The sequence below is a fragment of the Strix uralensis genome, chromosome 11 (assembly GCF_047716275.1).
Source record: "Strix uralensis isolate ZFMK-TIS-50842 chromosome 11, bStrUra1, whole genome shotgun sequence".
Taxonomy (NCBI): domain Eukaryota; kingdom Metazoa; phylum Chordata; class Aves; order Strigiformes; family Strigidae; genus Strix; species Strix uralensis.
The window spans coordinates 5,005,015-5,025,701 of record NC_133982.1 but is presented as its reverse complement, the minus strand read 5'-3'; the positions used below and the strand labels follow the sequence as shown (position 1 = coordinate 5,025,701).

Sequence of the window (20,687 nt, the reverse complement as noted above, 5' to 3'; positions counted from 1 at the left end):
TAGAATGGGACAGCTTTCTAGTGAGGCAGCAGGTTTACCCAGTACTGGAGGGATTTGGAACTGAGGAACCTGGAGAAGTAATGCTCTTACTTGCCTGGATATTACTTGTTTGCCAGGTAGGTTAACTAGTCAATACCTAAAAGAGTTCACTTCTTTAAGTGATTTATTAAATAGTAAGATTTATTCAAATAATTAAATAGACTTTATTAGTGTAACACATTAACTGGAGAATGCCCTAAAGACATGTGTAAGTGTAAGTGTGAAGCTTACCAAGCTGCCTAAGGTCAGTTTCTCCTGGGATCAGAGATGCAGTGCTCACGGATTCCTGTGTTTTCAGACTGCTCTTAATCAAGCATTTGGGGCTTATCTTTCAGAAGGAGAAATATGTGCTTGCCTGAACATGTTACTAGCCAGTCCTTGGCCTGACTGAAAATGGGGGGAGTTTCCAAGGCAATTATACCTGCCCTAATCATAATTTGCTTCTTAATCTAGGAGTATCTGCCTCTATGTCTGTGTTTAAGTTGCTGAACAATTTGATGAGGTGCTTTGAATAAACTGTGTAATTATGCCATAGATATTCCTGATGCGTTATTTTCATTACCTAAGTTATCATCTCCCATTGTTGTAGTGCAATAACACAGGCTGCTATTAGAACTGGAGCTCCATTGTGTTAGATATTGTACAGACATACAGTAAGCTGCAGTCTTGGTCCTGGAGAGGTTACAGCTTTACCATACTGTGGTACAACAGGCCATTACAGCACCCTTATAGACATTAGTGCCCAAAATAGTTGCATGGGTTCCATAGTGGAAATGGCCTAGCAGGCCTTTTAACCTGTGAAGGCAGCAGTGTTCCTGAATTCACTTTTGTCCATATGCTGCCAGTATTGTCAGTGCTGAGGCTTGTTAGACAGAATTTTAGGAAATGATAGTTTCAAGTGTGCTTGGAACTGGTCACTTCTGCTTTCTCAGTGAGTCTTCCTGAGGGTGGAAGATTAGAGCCAGGCCATGTTCTTTCATATCCACAGCATGGGTTTCTGTTTTGTCAAATGCATTTTATTGCAAGCTGAATTCTTTCCCAGCTTTTTTGTACTTTGCCAGATTCTCTTGACCTTGCGCCAATCAGTGATGAATTGTCCAAGTCCCCATCGAAAACTGCAGAAGCCAGAGGAATGCCAACCTTACTGTGTAGTACATTAAGTCAAAATATTTTAAGCTTAAGACTGATGGGTATGATTCCTCTATTTCAATCTGCTCCTTCAGATTAAAAAGCTGCTAAAAGCTTCGCCTTGTCTTGATGCATCTGCTGCTCATGACCAATGAATGGCATGTCCAGGACTGGAGGCTGTGGGTAGGAGGATGATATTTTGTGATAAATGTATCTGATGGTGTTTTATGTTCAGAAAGTTTTTTAAAAGCCTTCTACAGCAAATGATCAATCTGTTAGAGAGAGTGCTGAAATAGCATCTAGCATTCCTTTGAGGAACAAGTGAAGTCTAAAAAGACCATAGACCTCTAACATATGCAAAGTCACTTTTTGCTTATGCCTCTTTCTTGCCTTCCCCTCTGCTGTGCTGTTACTGTGTTAGATTAGCTATAACTGCAGCATATTACTCTGTAATATGTTATGTATCAGATCTCTTATTAATTCTGTAACACTTTTTACAGTTTCTTGGCTATATGATTAAATCTGCAAAGCATTTATATGAAAAACTATAAAATAACAGATTATTGTTATTTTTCACTTGCTCTGCATCCAGTTTTTAGTGTCAAAGGTTCAATGAGCTAGATTCTGTGGTGATGGGAATCAATGGTGGTACAGTTGATTAATTTGAATTTAATGGTATGAGAATATGAGGATTTCCTGACTGAACTGGAAGGCTGGAAACATGCTCGAAGACATAACTGGTAGAGCCAGTCTGTAAAACCTTTGAAATGATGAAAAGGCATAAATATCAGGCTTCTTCCTGTTAGACTACTGTGATCTGTCACAGCACCAGTGGTAGAAGGAGGAGAGGTGTAGAGGCTACAAAAGGCAACTCGTATTTCTGGAAATGGCTGGTGGGATTTAGAACTGGTTTTAGCTCACATGAAACTTTGGGACGGAGGCCAAGCACTATTTCTGGAATTTGAGGTTGACCCATGGCTTGAATTTGATTTAGTTTAAATCTGAAGCTTAATTTAGTTGACATCTACTGGTTGGGATTCTAGGAAATCAAAGGAAGCTTCATTGACTGACATGAAATTCAGTTTTCAAATACTGGTGAGAAATCAAATACACTTGAGCCATGTTTTGACAACAAAACGAGAACCCAAATTGGTGATGCTTAAGTCTGACCTCAGCACCTTCATTTCTCCTGCATTTTGTAACCTGGGGGCAGACAGAGAAGAGAAAAAGATATCTGGCAAATAGACATTCAATTGCTTTAATGTACAGACTGTTTTGCTGCAGTCTAACTGGAGCTTCTTATTAAGAATCTGATGGCACTTCTAAACAGGGAGAGCTGCTCCCTTGGTGGGGCCAATCTCCAATCATATGCTAACATTGCTTTTGACATATTTATGACTCCAATAAAATCTCCCATCTGGTATATTTTAAAATAAAATTGAAAATTTATCACTTTCCTTTAGTTGGTTTGTCGTTCTCCCTGAAAGAAGATAGCCAGGCTGAGATTATTGCATCGGCAGCCTGTCAGCTGAGGTTAGGCTGAGGTGTGATTTAAATTTCAATACTTTCCACATTACAGCTGTCTAGGGTGGGGAAATTACAAGGAGAAAAGCAGAGAGTCTGTTATTTTTATTCATTAGTCTCTCCTGGTTTTTGTTTTGTTTTTTCTTTTGGTTAGCTCTGCTCACCACATAGGTACCTGGAGAAGAAAGATGACTCCCCATTTTTCTAGATTTCCACATCCTTTGCTTGGTCAGAGGTGCTTGGGAGGGGATGAGGCAGAACCTGAGTGATGTCTCCCCCCTCGCTCTACCGTTAGACTGGTCTGTGATAGCAGGAAGAGATCCTTCTCCATACATGGTACCGTGCAAGTTTATAGCATTTATAGAGCCTGTCTTAAAGAGACTGTAACTTTTGGCAGAGCAGAGCTAAAGGAGCAGTGTTGATTCTGATTTCCCTGATGAACGACCAAGGGAGAGATGAGGATGGCACTTTGTGTCACTTAACTTGGACAGCTGTATCTGAGCGAGTCTAGATTTCATCACAGCAGAGAGAAATGTACATTTCTGGAAGCAGGAGCAAACATGCTGTGGATGTGCCTGGCTGTTTCTAAGCCTTATGATGCGTTTAGGTCAGGCACTTTTAAACAGTCTGCAATAGATGAAACTAATCATCTGCCACAGGATTTCTTTGTGTGTATGTAGCTGAAGTGGGTCTGGAACGTGAAGCAGCTGAAGCTGAGTCTAGTGCTCTAGCTGGCCCCCAGGGGATCACTGGGATATCTCATTTAGCCTGTAGTGGACAGAAACTGATGTGAATAAGGTGCTTCCTCACAAAACTGTATGCAAATCTTTCTGAAGTGGAAGACTGTCTCTAGGCCTTAAGGGGCTCAGGCATGCGGCAGGGTATTCTGCCTCATGCTTTTGATTAATACTGGAGTCATGCCTGGCTGGTTGGTCTGGCATTGCCCACTGATGTGTTTGATTAGATGCATTTGTTTCTGTTTAGATACTTGATCATCTGACTGTAAAATTATCAGAGGTCGTATCTGGGCAATATAGGGGAGTAAAATGCCTTTATCCTCCACCTCCTGCAAATGCTTCATTGCTCACATTGTGACTTGAGCTACAGTGGAATTTGTGAGTGATGCCCTCCACTGTAGTTGTATAGGTAGTAACGTGGGAGGGCACAGTGGTGATTAAGATGCCTGTGTGAAGGTTGCAGTAGTTTGCCCCCACATAAGCTTCAATCCTGGGTCCCCTAGTCAGGGGGAAAGAATGGGAGAATTGCAAATGAATCTCCAAATGTCTCTTGGCTGGTGTAGCAGCATGGCAGTCCTGACAGTTATAGGCTAGCTCTGGGGAATTCCACCCAGCAATGCAGGTGTGTGCTGTGGCAGAAGACTAAATTCTACGCATGTTTTATAAACTATCAATACTGAACCTATGTGGGGCCAGCTGCAACCCACTGCTCTGTGTGCTGTGCTCTGAACTACAGGGTGAAAAGCAACCCCCAGTACATTAGGCTTATGACATGCAGCCTTCATTTAAGACGTATGAATTAATTTCTATGGAGCGCATATAAAACATTTATGCATGGGTTGTGTATTTGGGTATTTGTGGAGTGTGTTTCTCATTTCTAAAGTGTGCATTTTGGGCTCCTTTATGCTCAGTGGGCTTTTGTTCTTCTGATGTATATTTGTGCAGGTGAACATATGGTTAAGGATCTGCCTGTGTGCGTTTGAGCACAACATTAGTGTATGGATAAGTCTTTTGGGAATACTGCGTTTGTTTATGGTGGTGTGCTTTCACCAGTGTACGTTTTGTACATGTACAGTGCATACATATTGTCATTTCATTTGATTGTTCTTTTTCCTGTTTTCTGGACTGAACAATTAAGGGTGGGTTTTTTGAGTGCATCAGATATATTATTTCCTTTCACAGCAATTGTACATTTGCTAATGTCAAATTTATTCTGAACTGATATACAGGTGCAATTCTTGATTTTGTAGATCTAGATCTTTGTTACATAGAATGAATGGGTGTTTTGTTTGCACGCTCAATGTATGTATACATCCTCAGTACACATGCTCTTGTCTATAGAAACAAGAGGTACTTTGCACTGAAAATAACCTGTGCCTTCCTTATGTGCTATAAATGTGTTTGTGAAGGTGGGGGTTATAGCATGTGTGCACAATGTGTAGTAAAGTGTGGTTTATGTCTAAAAATCAGTGTGCTCAGTTTTATATTTGTGCACTGTAAGCACATATTTTCCTGCATTTGCTGGCAGAGTTCCAGAAGTGTTGAGTCTTCATATTGTTAAAATAACAGAAGAGTTGTCCACATATTTTCTAATTTTTTAAAATGTCCTCCAGCTTCCATGGTTTAAATTTCTAAGTGTCTGTCCAAGTGATATATGTCAAAACATCAGGAAGGATATTTAAGCAGTTATGTCAGTGGAATGGAACAAAGTCATGAGTTAATGCTTTTCTGATGCTATATAAAAGGGAAAATGGTGAAGAAGAGCCACAAGTAAAATACAAAATGAACAAGATCAACCAAGGTAAAGTCAGGAGGTTTGTTCTTAAATTGGAGACATCTACAGCAAAAGAATTCAGATGACTATATTTCTATTTTATGCCATCCTGTGATCATACCATCCTGTCCCAGATCTCTCATCCTCTAGGGTCAGTCCCCAGGAACCAGGAAGGATGATGTAGCCCTCCTAACCTTGTTGCTTCCTCTTGGCTGTCCTGTCAGGTGCTTTGAAAGTGAGTCAAGGCCTTCATTATCCCACCATTTCTGTTCAATGACATTTTAAAAGACCTGACAGAGTAGGAATGATTGAAGCGCCTGCTGCTTTTCTCTGTAATTATCCAGTTTCCTTGTTGGGACTGAAATTATTGCCCTGCAAGAGTGCAATGTCCCTATTACCACATAAGAGCTAGCCAAACACAAACCTGCCTGGCTGCAACTAGCACCATTCCACATATTCAGACACAAAAATGTTTTTCCTTGGCTGCTGGGCTGTACTGTGGAGTACGTGACCCAGACTAGAGTGGTGGAGCTGGAGGGAAGGTGGTATGTGGCTGCACCCTTTGACGAGGCTGGGGAGAGGAGGAGCCCAGCAGGAGGCAGGCAGAGTGGGGATGGCAGGAGGCAAGCAATGCCAAATGACAGGACAATGCCCTGAAGACAAGGACAGAAGGGACACAGCACGGCTTGGGAACAGGGAACTGTGAAGGGCTTGGGAAGGCTGGTGCACTCGAGGGCTCTGTTGGGATGGCTGCAGCAGTGTCAGACCACGCTTGGGGGTGCCTTCAACCCGCAGGGTCAGCACACCAATCTGAGTGACTGTGAAGCTCCATGCACAATTGGGGGGAGGTCATGGCATGCTAGGAGATTGCTAGGAGGTGGTTGTTAGTGGCTTATCTCCTTTTTTTCTGCCTGTCTCTCTCTCCTAATGGTAACAGTAGTACACTGAAACAAGGGAATATGATCCCTGAACTGTAATTAGTCTTCAAACAGCCTTTGCTGTGGATTGCCCAACTGAAGGCCTTGCCTGTAGCCTGCGGTAGGAATAGGAGAATACAGCCAGGAGGACAAAGGAACAAATACAGCGAAAATGAAGAATGGGTTGGAGCGAGAGGAAGAAAATGGTGGTTGAGGAAAAGTCTTAATTATGGAGTGCCTTCTGCAGCATTCGCTTTTTAGAAGGTGCTCAAGGAGTGTGTGCAGCCATTGCCAAGAGAAACTAGATCTGGAGATATGCAGAAACACAAAAACTGGAAACAGTTGAAGCTTTCTCAGCCCTTTAGCAAAAGGCAGGAGTGTGCCAGGGATGGTGTGAGACACCAGAGGGAGCTGACAGGGATTCCTGTAGGTATTCATTGGCCAGCTGCTATTTTGTCTTCAAATCCTGAAGAGTCAACAAATAACTAGCCCTAATGTTCAAGGACTGTCCCTCTGCAGTCTGTTGAGTTCCCTGTCTCCATCTGGACTGTAAATTCACCTCCAGGATGGATGCTGGAGCGTTAGTGGATGTGCAAGGTGAGAGGAGGAGGGAGAGAACAGGAGGATTAGGCTGAAGGATCAATGCAGTAAATGACTTCCACACTCAGAGAGCTTGCAAGCTCTCTGTAATAAGGAAGGAGGCAAAAAGAGATCCTGTGTAGCCTCTGAGGTGTGTGGCTAAACCCTATCTCAGCCTACAGGGTGTTCGTGGAGCTCAGCTCGCACCCTAGCTGCCTGGCAGCTTCCCTTGGCAACATATGCTGCTTCTCCCCTGCCCCCTCTCCCTCCAATTCCTTGTGACAGGCTTACAAATCCCGGGACCCCTGATGCTGGAATGGCATTTTGGCCTAGCTGGAATTGTTTATAAGCACAGAGCTTTGATGCTGTCTCCAAAGCCTCTGGAGACCTGAGAAGGGCTATTTTTCATGTGATGCTTTTGGAAAATGCTATGGGAAAAGGTCAAGGGACAGAGTGGGAACGAGTAGGTCACATACTCATTGGTTTAGGGCACCGCGACAACATCGGTTCTTTAAGATCTCAGAGCCTGCTTTGTAAAAATAAGCACCTCTCACTGAGCTGCCTGGGAAAGGACAGGGGCATGCCTCCTGCAAGCGGATGTTCGCTGCGTTCCTCTGGGTTTGTTCTCTTGCCTTGGCAATTGCTGCGTCTCAGCGTCCCTGTGAATTGGACAGGCCCCTCAAACAGTGCACAGCATTTTAAAAAGCCTCTTTCCTTACCACTTTGACCTTTGTAATGCAAGGTGAAATTCTGCAAGAGCAGGGGCTAGCTGTCTGCACCTGACACAGATAGCTGTCTTTTAGTGGGGTCTGGGAGCAGCGCTGCAGGATTCCTTAGTCCATCCGTATGCCACCACACTGGGTGTGTGGGCAAAAAGAGCTCAGCCCTGAACAGCTCTTTGACCTTTGTTTTTGCCTGTTATCTTTGCTCGTTTAAATTGGGTTGGGGGGAAAACAGTCTAACAAGGATTGTCCTTTTTTCTTTTCTTCCTGTTCCACACATACTACAGATACCAGCCGCAGTGTGGGGAGTGTGTGAAGGAAGAGGAAGCAGAGGGGTGAGGTGGCAAGTCATTTACATTGGAAATATAAGCTGAACGTGCATTTCCCCATTCTGCTGCCACCAATCACTCAGATTTCCTGTATGCTACGGAATAGAGGAGTGGAGTTTGCTAGCTTCCCACTTCCCCTGGGAATGGAAACACTCATTTGTTTCACTGCCTAGAAATGCTGATCACTCAAAACGTTTATTGTTTGAGATGCATGCAGTTCTGAAGCTGAACTTTTCATCTTCCTCTTATCTGGTCTTCAGAAATGTCTTCAGATGTCCTGCAGACCTGGTGAATTACTCTGCTGGTGCTCTAGCTCTGTTAGAGATGTAAAGGTGCTGCTGCAGTAGCACAGAAAAGTCCATGGCCAGCTGAGCAGATGCTTTACTGCAGAGCACTGGCAAATACTCTCTGTTCCCCATCAAACCAGCTGCTTTAACTTGTTCATGTGATCTGGCTCCTGAGCCGGTGAGGTGAGGTTTTCAGAGGTCCAAGTCCTGCTTGTCATTGGAAACCTTTTAGTGACTAATTTATTGGGCTAACAAATGTGCTGAGAGAAAATTATAGCGGGGAATTACATGGAATAGACAGACCAGTGTGTGTTCACTGTTTAGCTCTGTTGGTGGGGATGGGGACAGTAGTAGAAACAGAGTGTGGGACTGAGAAAGGAATAGAAAAGGAAGAAAAACAGAAATAGAAGGAAGCAGTAGGACAAACAGGAAAATGAATGAAATGTCCATTTCATTTGTCCATTCAAATAGCAGACATGAAATAAGTATGGAAGAGTTCAGATACCCTTGCCTGCTGAAGAGACACAATAGAAAATGCCCAACTGCGTATTCATTCACCTTGTGATAATGTGAAGGTCTGGCATACTTCTGTGGTTTCTAGATGTATCTGGTCTCTGATTAAGAAACATCTTCCTCTCATTTAATCTCCCATTGACCAAATTCTTGTCCTGCAGAGGAGGTGCTGACTTCACTCCTACATGGGGGTGAACTCGGGCTATAGACAGTTTGGGACTCAGGGATAATCAAAGGGCTGGGGCACTATAAAACTCTTGTGTGACTTGAGCAGCCCTTGTCTGATGATGGCATGGTGTTTCTGAAGCTTCCATGATATGGCTGGGACTGGGATGTCATTAGTATTCTGTTCAGTTGCTGTAATAGAGAGGCTGATGAGGCACTGTGTCCTTGGACCACAGTTGTGGCCAGGAAACTTCTCCTGGTGAGGGGGGACTGGAGCCCCATTCCCTGGGGGTGTGAGCTCAGCAGCTTTTATGAGCTCAGCCACTGTGGGTCTGGGCAGTAAGTCACAGGGGAGACCTGTCGGGAAAACCCAAGGGCTGGAAGGAAATGCTGCTGCTGACTCAATAGGCAGAGCTCTTCCCTCTGTTGATGTTGGAGCTGAGCCACACAGACACATCCCTCCATAATTACCTACTAGTTACTTATAGTTCATGTTTTGTAACCACTGGCTTTCTTGTTTGCTGTCCACACATCTAGACGTGCGAGGCTAGAATCCATACCATGAAATCTGGTATCACACTGATGCTTGCAGCCTCTGAGAAGCAAGGATGTGTTTGCCTCTAGAATGAGGCGTGTTTGGCCCACGGTTACACTTCTGAGGCATGTACAGATATTGTGACTATGCAGAGAGATCATGGATAGTGTTCATTGCTGTGGCTCCGTCTGTGTTCTGCTTGCCCAGGAAAGGTTGCATGTGGCATTGCATGCACGTGAAAACCCCAAAAGATGTGTCATTAACCACTCGGTTTGAAACTGGTGAAGGAGATGATGTGAGGTGTTAGTGGTTTGGTGTCCTGTGGGATGGTTAGGTAGTATGGATGGGGGAAGGGATGAATTTGGATGACAAAACATCGTGACAGAGGGAGAAAAATCTCCACTGTGGCCCATATTAAGCAAGAGAGACCCTTAGCGGTCACCTGGAGAAAAACAATGGTGCTGAGTTCAATGCTGTATGAATGATGTTTTCTTTTCCATTTGCTCATTTCAGACATGAAGTCATGTAATAACTTCAGAAACAGAAAAAGTTTCGGTTTCAAGTGTGTTAACTGCAGTGAATAGTTTCACTTTTTTTTTTTCTTAATGATCCACTTTGAAATGGGGAGGTGTTTTGTAAAACTGACACATTTTCAATCTGTATTGATTGCCATATGATATTGGTGTATTTCATTGCAATTGCTGCCTTATTCTGAGAAGTTACTACTTCAGATCGTCTTGTAAATCTATTTCACCTGCTTTTGTACTTCCATCCAGCCACACTGGCTCCCTCTTCTCCCTTGCTCCCCACCAGCCCAGTGTCTAAGTGTGGCTGAATTTGGTGAATACCTTCACCTGACCTGATTCTGCAACACCCTCATCCACCTTGCTAGCAAATGCACAGATAATCTGTTTTCTCCTATAGGAGTTATTTCTATGTAATTAGTCTCTTTGCTGTGACTGGCAGTGGGATCAGCCCACCTGTGCAGTGGATAGTTCTGGCTCTGCAGCAGTGCTGCCTTCCTGTCCCAGCAGGGATGCTGCCACATGTGCCTTCCTGTCCCTCTACTTTTGCCTCTGACAGCTGTTTGTGAGAACAGCCTCTCTCAAATTTACTCGGGTAACAACCAGCAGCAGGAAAATCATCCCAGCCCCTGTGCTCTTCATGTCATCTCAGTGGTCAGGGACTGCTGCCTTCCAGGGGATCTGTTGCTGTAGCTTGATGAATGACAGGCTGTGAATTGGAAAAGATGGGCTGGACATCTCGAGGGGTGGCTCATTTTTGGTAAGTCACTTTGGGTAAATCACATGGAGATGTGCAAAACAAGGATAATGGTCTGACTCACCTTTGCAAAGAGCTTAGAGAACTCAGCTGAAAAGTGTTTTGAAAGAGCTATCTATGCTCTGTTACAGTGACACTGCCTTTTTTTGCCGCCCCCTAACTCCACCAAAGGCAGACTCTCAAGACCTCCCTCAGGACTCTGCCAGCAAGATTTCAACTGGTCTAGTAGGGAGCACAGCAATATATTGCAGGACTCGTCCTTATTCTTCTTTTCCAGTGATGTTCAGCAGTGGTACACAAGTTACCACAAAATCACCATTGCCGTCATTAGGTTGCTGTGTGTGTTCACCACTCAGTGTGTTTACTGAGTCAGCTCTTTCCTGGCTTCCACAAGTAGAGCTGACTGATCAAAACTAAATTAATCCTGCAAAAAATGTAGAAAGCTGAGATTCTTTTCAGCCCAAATTCCCTTCCGCACTGTTTTTATTATCTGTCAGTGCTATAAGTAGTAAATTTTCTGAGGTCATGAGCTGTTACTGCATCAAGAAAAGCTGCAAATGATGCTGCATACAAACAGGTGATGGACAGATGGGCTTAGAAGAACCATGAGATCCCAAAAAGCTTCTCTGTAGCTGGATAAAGAATTCCAGTTGATACCTGACCTTAAAGTTAGTGTCTTGATTGTTAGACCTCTTCACAGAACTTCCAGCTCTTGTGTCTGTAGGAGACGATGTGTGTAAAGCAGGTGGTGGTTGTTTCTTTAAGGCCCCCCTCCACTGCTCCTCTCTTGATATTCCTGCTGACACAGATTTTCCTCTCTTGCTCAATTTCAGTGCACCTGCTCATATAAACTAGGCTGCACAGGGTTTGCTCAAGCTGAGCTTGTATATGATAACAGAAGCAGCACCCAAAAGCATATTCATAGGCTGAGAGGAGTCATTAGTATGCAAAGTGAAGCCTGACTGAAGCAGCTCCACAGGTGACCCACAGAAACTAGTCACTAAGTGAAGATGTGCCTTTAGTTAAAGGTCAAATCAACTGACATAGGAAACTGCAGGGACATTTTGGAGAGGTAGCAGCCAAACAGGAGGCTTTCCTAGCAGATCTAGATGTTCAGTCTGCCTATGTATCATTATCATTGTCTTATATACTCAGTATGAACCTACCTATCTACCTATGTATGCTAAAGGCATTGCACTCAGTTTCAGTATCACAGTAGAAGAGCTGACTTGAAATGTGAATTACCACGTTATGTTCTACTCGAGCCTCCAGGACAAGCTGCCTTGTCTTCACTCCTGCTTTAACCTGAGGTAACTAACTTGGCTTAGTCAGCCTGCACTAAGAACACATTTTCTTTATTCTTTTTTTTTTAAACCCATTTCTGTGTAACCAGAAGGACTTAAAGATGGGTAGGAAGGCCTTTGTGGTCAAGTTTCAGGAAGCTGCAGTGTGCCAGGTGAGAACTGGTTAGAGGGACCTGTGTAGGAAGCTGGCAGATGGATGGAGAAGCCTGAGAATATTGGGGCAGCAATGTCCACTGAGTCTGTGCGTAGTTCCAGCCTATTGTAGTTGTGATGAAAAAGTGTCACGTGAAGTGTTTCTGTGACATCTTGTTATGCCGTGCTGCATGCCTGGAGAAGGGAGCTATTTGGTCAGAAGGATTAGGTACAGATGAATTTATATCTAATTTTTGAAACATAGATGTGATCCCTGCCAGGATCTTCTTCCTCCCAGCTTTCTGTGTGGCAGACCTCCCAAAATGCACTGCCTGGCACATTACTAATACCATTCTCTGTTCTTGGCTGATCCCCATGGCTTAGGGGCTGTAGCACAGTCCCTAATCTTCCCCAGTGTGCTTATGCAAGCAGGGCTTATGAGACTTGGGCAAGGCCAGTGCAATTCAAGAAAAATCTGAAGTGGTCCCCAGGCATTGTGAACTGACAAAATAAATGTGGTGAGGTTCAAAGTTATATGGCAGAGTTCCTTGGAATCTGGGTGGGGGCTAATCAATGTACATTCATCATTAATTTATGCATGTAAGGGGGTTTTGGAGTAGAGTTGTCATGCTGGTTTTGATAATGCTAACTCTATCCACCCTGCCAGCTGCCGCAATGTCGTGGTAGTTTGTGTTGCTGCATGCAGAATTATGGTGCTTTTGTGGGAATATTATGTTCCCTGAATAGAGCCCCACAGAGCAATTTGCTTCATCCTTACAAACCTATCCAAATAACTGGCAGTGCCTTACAAATACAAAACAATTGAGAAAATAAATGTATTATACTGTACATCTGTGACAAAACAATGCTTTCATGTGCAAAGAGAGAAATGTGTTTGTTTAACTTGCGGTCTCCCATTTGGAAATAAATGCATTCATTTAAATCAAAATGGGACGTTCTTCACCATTACAGTATTTTGCATGCCAGATGTAAGAAATATGCTGCTTGAAGAGCAGACTAAAAACTTGGAGTGGTTGATATTACTGAAAGCACATGTGCTGACATATTCTAGACACTGCTTCTCTTTGTGCAGGGTGTCCTCTACACTGGAGTGGGAATCTCCTGGCTTTGCATGTGAGGGATCTACATAGAAAGGTTTGGGAGTGTGCTTCTCCCTTGTGTGGCAGTCTGGTGTCCTGTGCACACACAGGAAAGCCTGCTTTTCACCTGGGTCGTGCTCAGAAGGGAGTGCAATCAGTTGCCACACATCAGAACTTTGCGTTACCATGACCATAAAGCAGATGGATTTCCTGCAAGAGTTCTAGTCCAAAAGATTTTTGATAATTTCCAGTTTTTGTATTAAAAGAAATGTTAGTTTCATTTGTATGCAGCAGTAGAAGTGTTAGATGGGGAAAACATAATCAATAAAATACAGGTTGAGTGTTCCAATATTTGTTTTAAAAAATGTGCCCCTTCTTGTAATTTTCATCCTTTTAAATGGTTGAGCTCTTGTAATGAAAGTCTGCTGCATTTCAGTTTACACATAAGCTTAGTATCATCAAGCCAAGTTTGTTCTGGGAGTTAACATTTGCATTTTTGAAAGCAGCAGCCTAATCCAGAGCAAAACCAGATGAGAATGTTCTTTAATACAGCACTTTACCAGCTGTCTGCTGGTAGGTGTGAGCATTCTCAAAAAGGTGCTGAAATTTGATTTGGGTAGTTTTCCAAGACTCTGCAAACTTAATCGAACAAAACTGAAGATCGCTGCTACCAGTAGTAGGAGTTGTAAACTGGAATTCCACTATGGCATGATTATTAGAAGGAAAAATAGCAAGAAAAAATTGCTATGTACACCTGAGCTTTTCTAACCTGATTTTTTAAATAATAATAAAGTTCAGACCATCTTCTAAGTTCATTATTCTTCCTTCATTGAAATAACTGCTCATATTATAGATGAGAAGGACAGGGTTAGGAGTTTTAGCCCTCTGCCAATGTTGGCACTGTCATGTAATGGCATTTTTCATGTGTAGTATCAGGTCTGTGCAAGCATGTGATTGCGCTTTAGTAGCTGGAGAGCCACAAGTGATCAGAATCACAATTCAGCAAGTCTAGCATTAATAAATGCTCTTTAGTTTAGTTTGAAAGCATCATGGGCTCCATCTTCCCCATTTGAAGTGTTATATCCATCTCGTTGTTATATCCATCCAGCCAGAGGACTTGTTATGTTATACCCAGCAGGAAACATGTCACATTTCTGAAAGCCAACACCTATGCATTGACTGATTGACCATTAGAGCTATGCAGCAAGGGTAGTTTGGCCTAGCTCTGTTTGTCCTCTCGATTGATTAATCAAATACTTCAAATAATTGCTGTAGTTGTGATTAATGTCAACTGCATAGCTAAGTACCCAGGAGATTAAAATGACTCTTTCTGTTTTTAAAAAAAGCCTGTAAATGAGTTAATTATTTACTCTGCTCACCTCTCTAACCTTGTTATGCTTGTAAATGAATAGAAATATTGATCTTGGAACTGATTTTGGTGTTACCCATCTTGCGTCAGCTTAATTAGGGGTTTCAGTGTAACCCCATGTGTTCCTTTTGACCAAGCACACGCTCTTTCTGCTTTGCTTTTGTATAAACTGGGAGAGAGGCAGAGGGGGACCACTGGGATATAACTGACCTCCAGGCTTTTTAGGGCTTCCCTGCATTAGCACGGTTACTACTCTACCTAAACCACTGCTGGCTCCTTGCAGCACTGCCTTCTTGACCACATCTCTTGGTAGCAGACTCTACCACCCAGTGGCTGTTGCTGTTAAAACAATCTTCTGTTTCCTCAGTGAGCTGTTTCCTTCCATTAGCTTCAAGTCACATCTCATTTTCCCATGTTCTCAGTCTGCAAGTAAGTTTTTCCCCACACATGTACAAGCTACATTTTAATTACATCCCTCATTACTGTAACAGTTTTCTCCACCATGACAGCACAATGTCAGAAGGCTACAGACTTGCTAATAGAGATGTCTGCTGTATTCACCACCCTGGGACACAGCCCTGAGTGCCTCTCTAAGTAGTTGGTTAAGCTAGGGTTGTGTGCCCCATCACTTTTCCCCTCCCAAACAGCAAGGCCTCGTGCGTCCCTAGCAAAATGTGGGGTTCCTTGTCAGACTGGCAAAAGAATGTCGGTTTTAGGAACGTTATTGAGAATGTACCACTTACTGGAGGGACAGCAACCCAGAAGGCTCCTCTGCTCTCACATTTGTGTGTATATATGTACAAGTAAAAGAAGCATTAAGGCCAGCTGCTGTTGGAGGTCATGTCAACACCCTCTGCTTTAATTTCCTTGCAGTTTGGTTTCCAGAGTTTCCAGAAAAAGGTTGGGTGTCTCAGCTTCTGGAAAGGCCGTTTCAGATGTTGCCAAGTTCAGGTCTTTGCCCAGCTCTACTAGACTCTCTCCTGTGTGAAGCCATCAGAATGCTTTGGTGGAGCTGCGTCTGCCTTACTGGGAGACATTAACATCTCTTCTAGAGCTCTGCTAGAAACTGCTGCCATTTTGTGTTTACTTTACTATGGCCTGATGCAGAGGACACAGCCGCAACCTTCCCTTTATGTCAGAGAGACTTTATGTAGCGTGCTGGCCTATATCTTATTTTTTCCTTTTCATAGGGTCATAGAATTGTTTAGGTTGGAAAAGACCTTTAAGACCAAGTCCAACCATTAGCCTAGCACTGCAAAGTCCACCACTAACCATGTCCCTAAGTGCCACGTCTACATGTCTTTTAAATATCTCCAGGGATGTTGACTCCACCACTTCCCTGGGCAGCCTGTTCCAATGCTTGTCAACCCTTTTGGTGAAGAAATTTTTCCTAATATCCAATCTAAACCTCCCCTGCTGCAACTTGAGGCCATTTCCTCTTGTCCTATTGCGTGTTACTTAGAAGAGACTGACACCCACCTTGCTACAACCTCCTTTCAGGTAGTTGTAGAGACCAATAAGGTTTCCCCTGAGTTTCCTTTTCTCCAGGTTAAACACCCCCACTTCCCTCAGCTGCCCCTCACAGGACTTGTGCTCCAGCCCCTTCACCAGATTTGTTGCTCTTCTTCAGATGCACTCCAGTGCCTTGATGTCTGTCTTGTAGTGAGGGGCCCAAAACTGAACACAGTATTCAAGGTGTGGCCTCACCAGCATGGAGTAAAGGGGAACAATCCCTTCCCTAGTCCTGTTGGCCACTATTGATGATACAAGCCAGAATGTGGATGGCCTTCTTGGCCACCTGGGCACAATGCTGGCTCATACTCAGCCACCTGTCAACCAACACCCCCAGGTCCTGTTCTGCTGGGCAGTTTTCCAGCCCTTCTTCCCCAAAGCCTTTGGCGTGGGGTTGTTGTGACCCAAGTGCAGGACCTGGCACTCAGCCTTGTTGAACCTCATAGAGTTGGTCTCAGCCCATCGCTCCAGCCTGCCTAGACCCCTCTGAGGAGCCTCCCACCCAACTTGGTGTCATCTGCAGACTGACTGAGGGTGCACTCGATCCCTTTGCCCAGTTCATTGAGAAAGATATTAAACAGAACTGGCCCCAGTACTGAGTCCTGGGAACACCACTTGTGACTGGCCGCCAACTGGGTTTAACTCCGTTCACCACAACTCTTTGGGCCCAGCCATCCAGCCAGTTCTTTACCCAGCGAAGAGTGTGCCTATCCCAGCCACGAGCACCCAGTTTGTCCCAGAGAATGCTGTGGGAAATAGTGTCAAAGTTTAAGTAGACAACAACCACAGCCTTTTCCCTCATCCGCTAAACAGGTCACCTTGTCATAGAAGGAGATCAGGTCAGTCAAGCAGGACCTGCCTTTCATAAACCCATGCTGACTGGGCTTGATCGCCTGGTTGTCCTGTATGTGCTATATGGTGGTACTCAAGCTGACCAGCTCCATAACCTTCTTCCAAACTCTCTCATAAACTCTCTCATGAACTCCTTTTTTTTCTGAGTTCCAGCCAAAGCTCTCTGTTCAGCCAGGCCTGTCTTCCCTGATGGCTGGTCTTTCCACACATGGGGACAGCCTGCTCCTGTGTCTAAGATTTCCTTCTTGAAGAATGCCCAGCCTTCCTGGACCCCTTTGCCCTTCAGGACTTCCTCCCAAGGGACTCTGTCAACCAGGTCCCTAATCAGGCCAAAGTCTGCCCTCTGGAAGTCCAAGGTAGGAGTTCTGCTGAACCCCCTCCTTTTCTGAGAATTGAAAACTATTGTTTTGTGATCACTATGCGCAAGACAGACCTCCAACCATCACATCACCCACAAGTCCTTCTCTGTTCACAAACAACAGGTCCAGGGGTGTGCCTTCCCTAGTTGGCTCACTCAATAACTGTATCAGGAAAGTCTCTTCCACACACTCCAGGAACTTTCTAGACTGTTTCCTCTCTGCTGTATTATATTTCCAGCAGATATCTGATAAGTTGAAGTCCCCCACAAGAAGAAGGGCTAGTGATTGTGAGACTTCTCCAAACTGCTTATAGAATATTTCATCTGCCTCTTCATCCTGGTTTGGTGGTCTATAACAGACTCTCACCGTATCTGCCTTGTTGGCCTTTCCCCTGATTCTTACCCATAAACACTCAACCCTCTCATCACCGTCACTAAGCTCTAGACAATCAAAACACTAACGTGCAGGGCTACCCCACTGCCTCTCCTTCCTTGCCTGTCCCTTCTGAAAAGTTTATAGCCATCCATTGCAGCACTCCAGTTGTGCAAGTCATCCCACCATGTGTCCGTGATGGCAACTGTATCAGTTTTCCTGCTGCATAACAGCTTCCAGCTCCTCCTGGTTTTTACCCATGCTGCGTGCATTGGTGTAGATGCTCTTCAGTTGGGCCGTTGATCCTGCCACCTTTTGGGGATGAGAAACCCTAATTCCTATGTGACCATTCTCAGGTGTTTCCATGGTTTCTAACACATCAGTAACCCTTGCGTCTTTGCTGCAACATGGCCTCCACCCCCTACCTCCACTGAGACAGCGTACCAAAGGACCTCTCTAGCACACCATCCCTCAAACAGGCTTATCTCTAGTAAGACTCATTTTATCCCTCTCTCCCTTCAAATGTAGTTTAAAGCTCTTTCAGTGAGCCCTGCTAACTCCTGCACAAAGATCCTTTTCCCCCTTTGAGACAGGTGTACCCTGTCTGTTGCCAGCAGGGCTGGTGTTGTGTAAACCGACCCATGATGAAAAGACCCAAAATTCTGACAGTGACACCAGGCTCAAAGACAGCTACTGATCTGCTGGCTCTTCTTGTTTCTTCCCTCATCATTTCCTGCAACTGAAAGGATGGACGAGAAAACTGATTGTGCTCCTGATCCCTTAACTAGTTGTCTCAAGGCCCTGAAGTCTCTCTTGATTGCCCTCGGATTTTTTGTTGCAACTTCATCGCTGCCTACATGAAAAATCAATAATGGGTAATAATCTGAGGGCTGTACCATATTAGGAAGCTTTCTCTTCACATCTTTAACCTGGGCCCCAGGGAGGCAGCAGTCTACCCTAAGAAGTGGGTCCAGTCAGCTTATTTGGCCTTCTGTTCCCTTCAGAAGGGAGTCTCCTATGACAACTCATCTTTTTTTCTTTATGGAAGCAGTTTTGAAGCAGGGCGTAGGCCAAATTAACCTCAGCAACACCTCCAAGCTAGATGAACCATCACCCTCATTATTGTTTGGTTCCACTTGCAGAGCCAGGTATGGCCTGTTATGCAAGGGCACCTGGGAAGGTGGGGTAGTCACAGAGGGGACGCACCTGCTGTGCTGGGCAGGAACTTGTCGCCGTTGCCTCTTATTCCTTAACTCACTGCATCATTGAGCCGGGCAGAAGAGGATAGGGAATTCTCTGTATTTGTTTTCAGTCCAACAAGGATGCGAGTCAGACATGCTCCTCAGCTGTGGAGTTATACTGTTCATATCAAGCTGTGGAGACTCATGTTTGCCCTATGAGCTATCATGTGGGTCATGGAGAGCTAAAATGGTGGCCACCACATTTCCTTCTCTTGCTTTTCCCTTTGTTTCCTGAAACTGAGGTTTTGAAAGGAAAATATGACAATGTGGGCAGCAAACAGTATCTGGGCATCATGGGGCTTGTCTGAACTCTTTCTCTGTTATGCAAGCTGATGGCCTTTGAACAGGTTGGACAGTGACTGTCAGAAACAGCCTTTCAGAAATGCAATACCAGCCCTCAAATCCTAAACCATCTGTCATGGTCAAGTTAATGTAACCTTCTCTTTGCCATCAGCGAGAGCTGGGAGAGTGTAATAGTGGCCAGTGCTTGGTCCAGTAGGATTTGGTCTGTTCGCATGGCTTTCTCACATATTTGGGTCTGTTCCACTGGCTGCTTTGTGGCAGTCTCCATTGTCAGTCCCAGACAGAAATGGTCCGAGTTGGTGCTGAGAGATCCAAATTTTCTTTTTTTTTTTTTCAGCAGGAGGCTCAGTTATATATGCTACCTTAGGGCTGCATGGACTTGGTATGGGCATGGCTGGTGCTACAAAGATCTGATGCAAGAAGCATTTTTGCTACTGGACTCAGTGGCTGGTAGTACTCAGTGCCATGACTTCATAAGTCACATGCTGAGTGCCAGACTGGAGCTGGGAAAGTTCGCAATGCCTGTGAACGTGACTGGTGCCAGATTGGGTGTGCAAGACCTGTTACTGGAAGGGCAAGTGGTTGTGCTCTGACGACCCAGTTCTGATGTGGTCAGTGCCAGGTGACATCATGGGAACTTGGCTGCAGCTCAGTTGTTTGAAAGTTGGTATGTTGTCTTGTAGCTTTTGAATGTGGCTGTGTTTTCTGACAGCTGGAGAAAATGCCTTTGAAAAATAATAGCAGCTTTTGAGTCAAATTGGTGTCAACACTCCATGCTACTAGAAGCTAATCGGTTTAAATTCCTACTTGGCAAATGAAGTTCCTATCTTGCTGGCCTCTCTTTGTAGCCCAGTTTTCATAACTGCTACTTCTTTTTCACTCTCTTTCTTTCCTTCTAATGCGTCTGGTCAAAGAGATGTTTGGTTGCTGAGGTGTAGGACCTGGTGTGTTTTTGAAGGTACCCATGCTTGGACCTCTCTCCTTTTTTATAGGATCTCTCTTGTAGGAGCAGAGGAGAAAAAAAGGCAAAAGTTGGTGAAACTTTAGCACCTGCCTTGAGCACAGTTCAGCTGATGAAAACCACCAGTCACCGCTCTCAGTGAGGCACCTGATTCCAACCATAATGCTTGGACCGAGACAGGTGGGTAGTGAGGATCCATGGGGGAGCCATTACAGGCTATTCCAGGTGAACAGAAAAAGGAAAGAAGTAGAGCTGCTTGTGAATAGAGAGAATCAGGAGAGCAAGAGGTAGATGGGCTGATGAAATAATGCTGTCTTTAACTGTGAATAAGTAACAGCATCACAGGAGGCATTCACGGCAGCAATTTTGCAGGGGTTAAAATGAAGGTTAAAGATTACATTTAGGATTAGGAAAATCAGGACCTCTAAGGCATATTCAGGGAATGCTAAAGGCATAGGCAAAAGCAGATATGTCTGGAGTAATGTCTAGTAATTAGATATATGATGTTTATATGTATGATACACTATATCATCTTTTGTGTTAACAGCACCTGTGTATATATCTCTTACATGTACACATCATGTGCATTATACATATTATTAGCAGGTTAGATATTACAATATATGCAGACTAATTCCTTGGATTTATGGAA

The 20,687-nt window shown here is 44.3% G+C and overlaps 1 protein-coding gene across 1 annotated transcript in view; it reads left to right on the top strand.

Annotated features, from left to right (window-relative positions):
• Positions 1–20,113, top strand: part of HMG20A (high mobility group 20A) — a 78,326-nt gene extending 58,213 nt beyond the window's left edge. The window contains exon 10 of the transcript XR_012630493.1: positions 20,067–20,113. The gene's annotated coding sequence lies outside the window, so the exon portion shown is untranslated. The remainder of the gene's footprint in view (positions 1–20,066) is intronic.
• Positions 20,114–20,687: the final 574 nt, after the last annotated feature.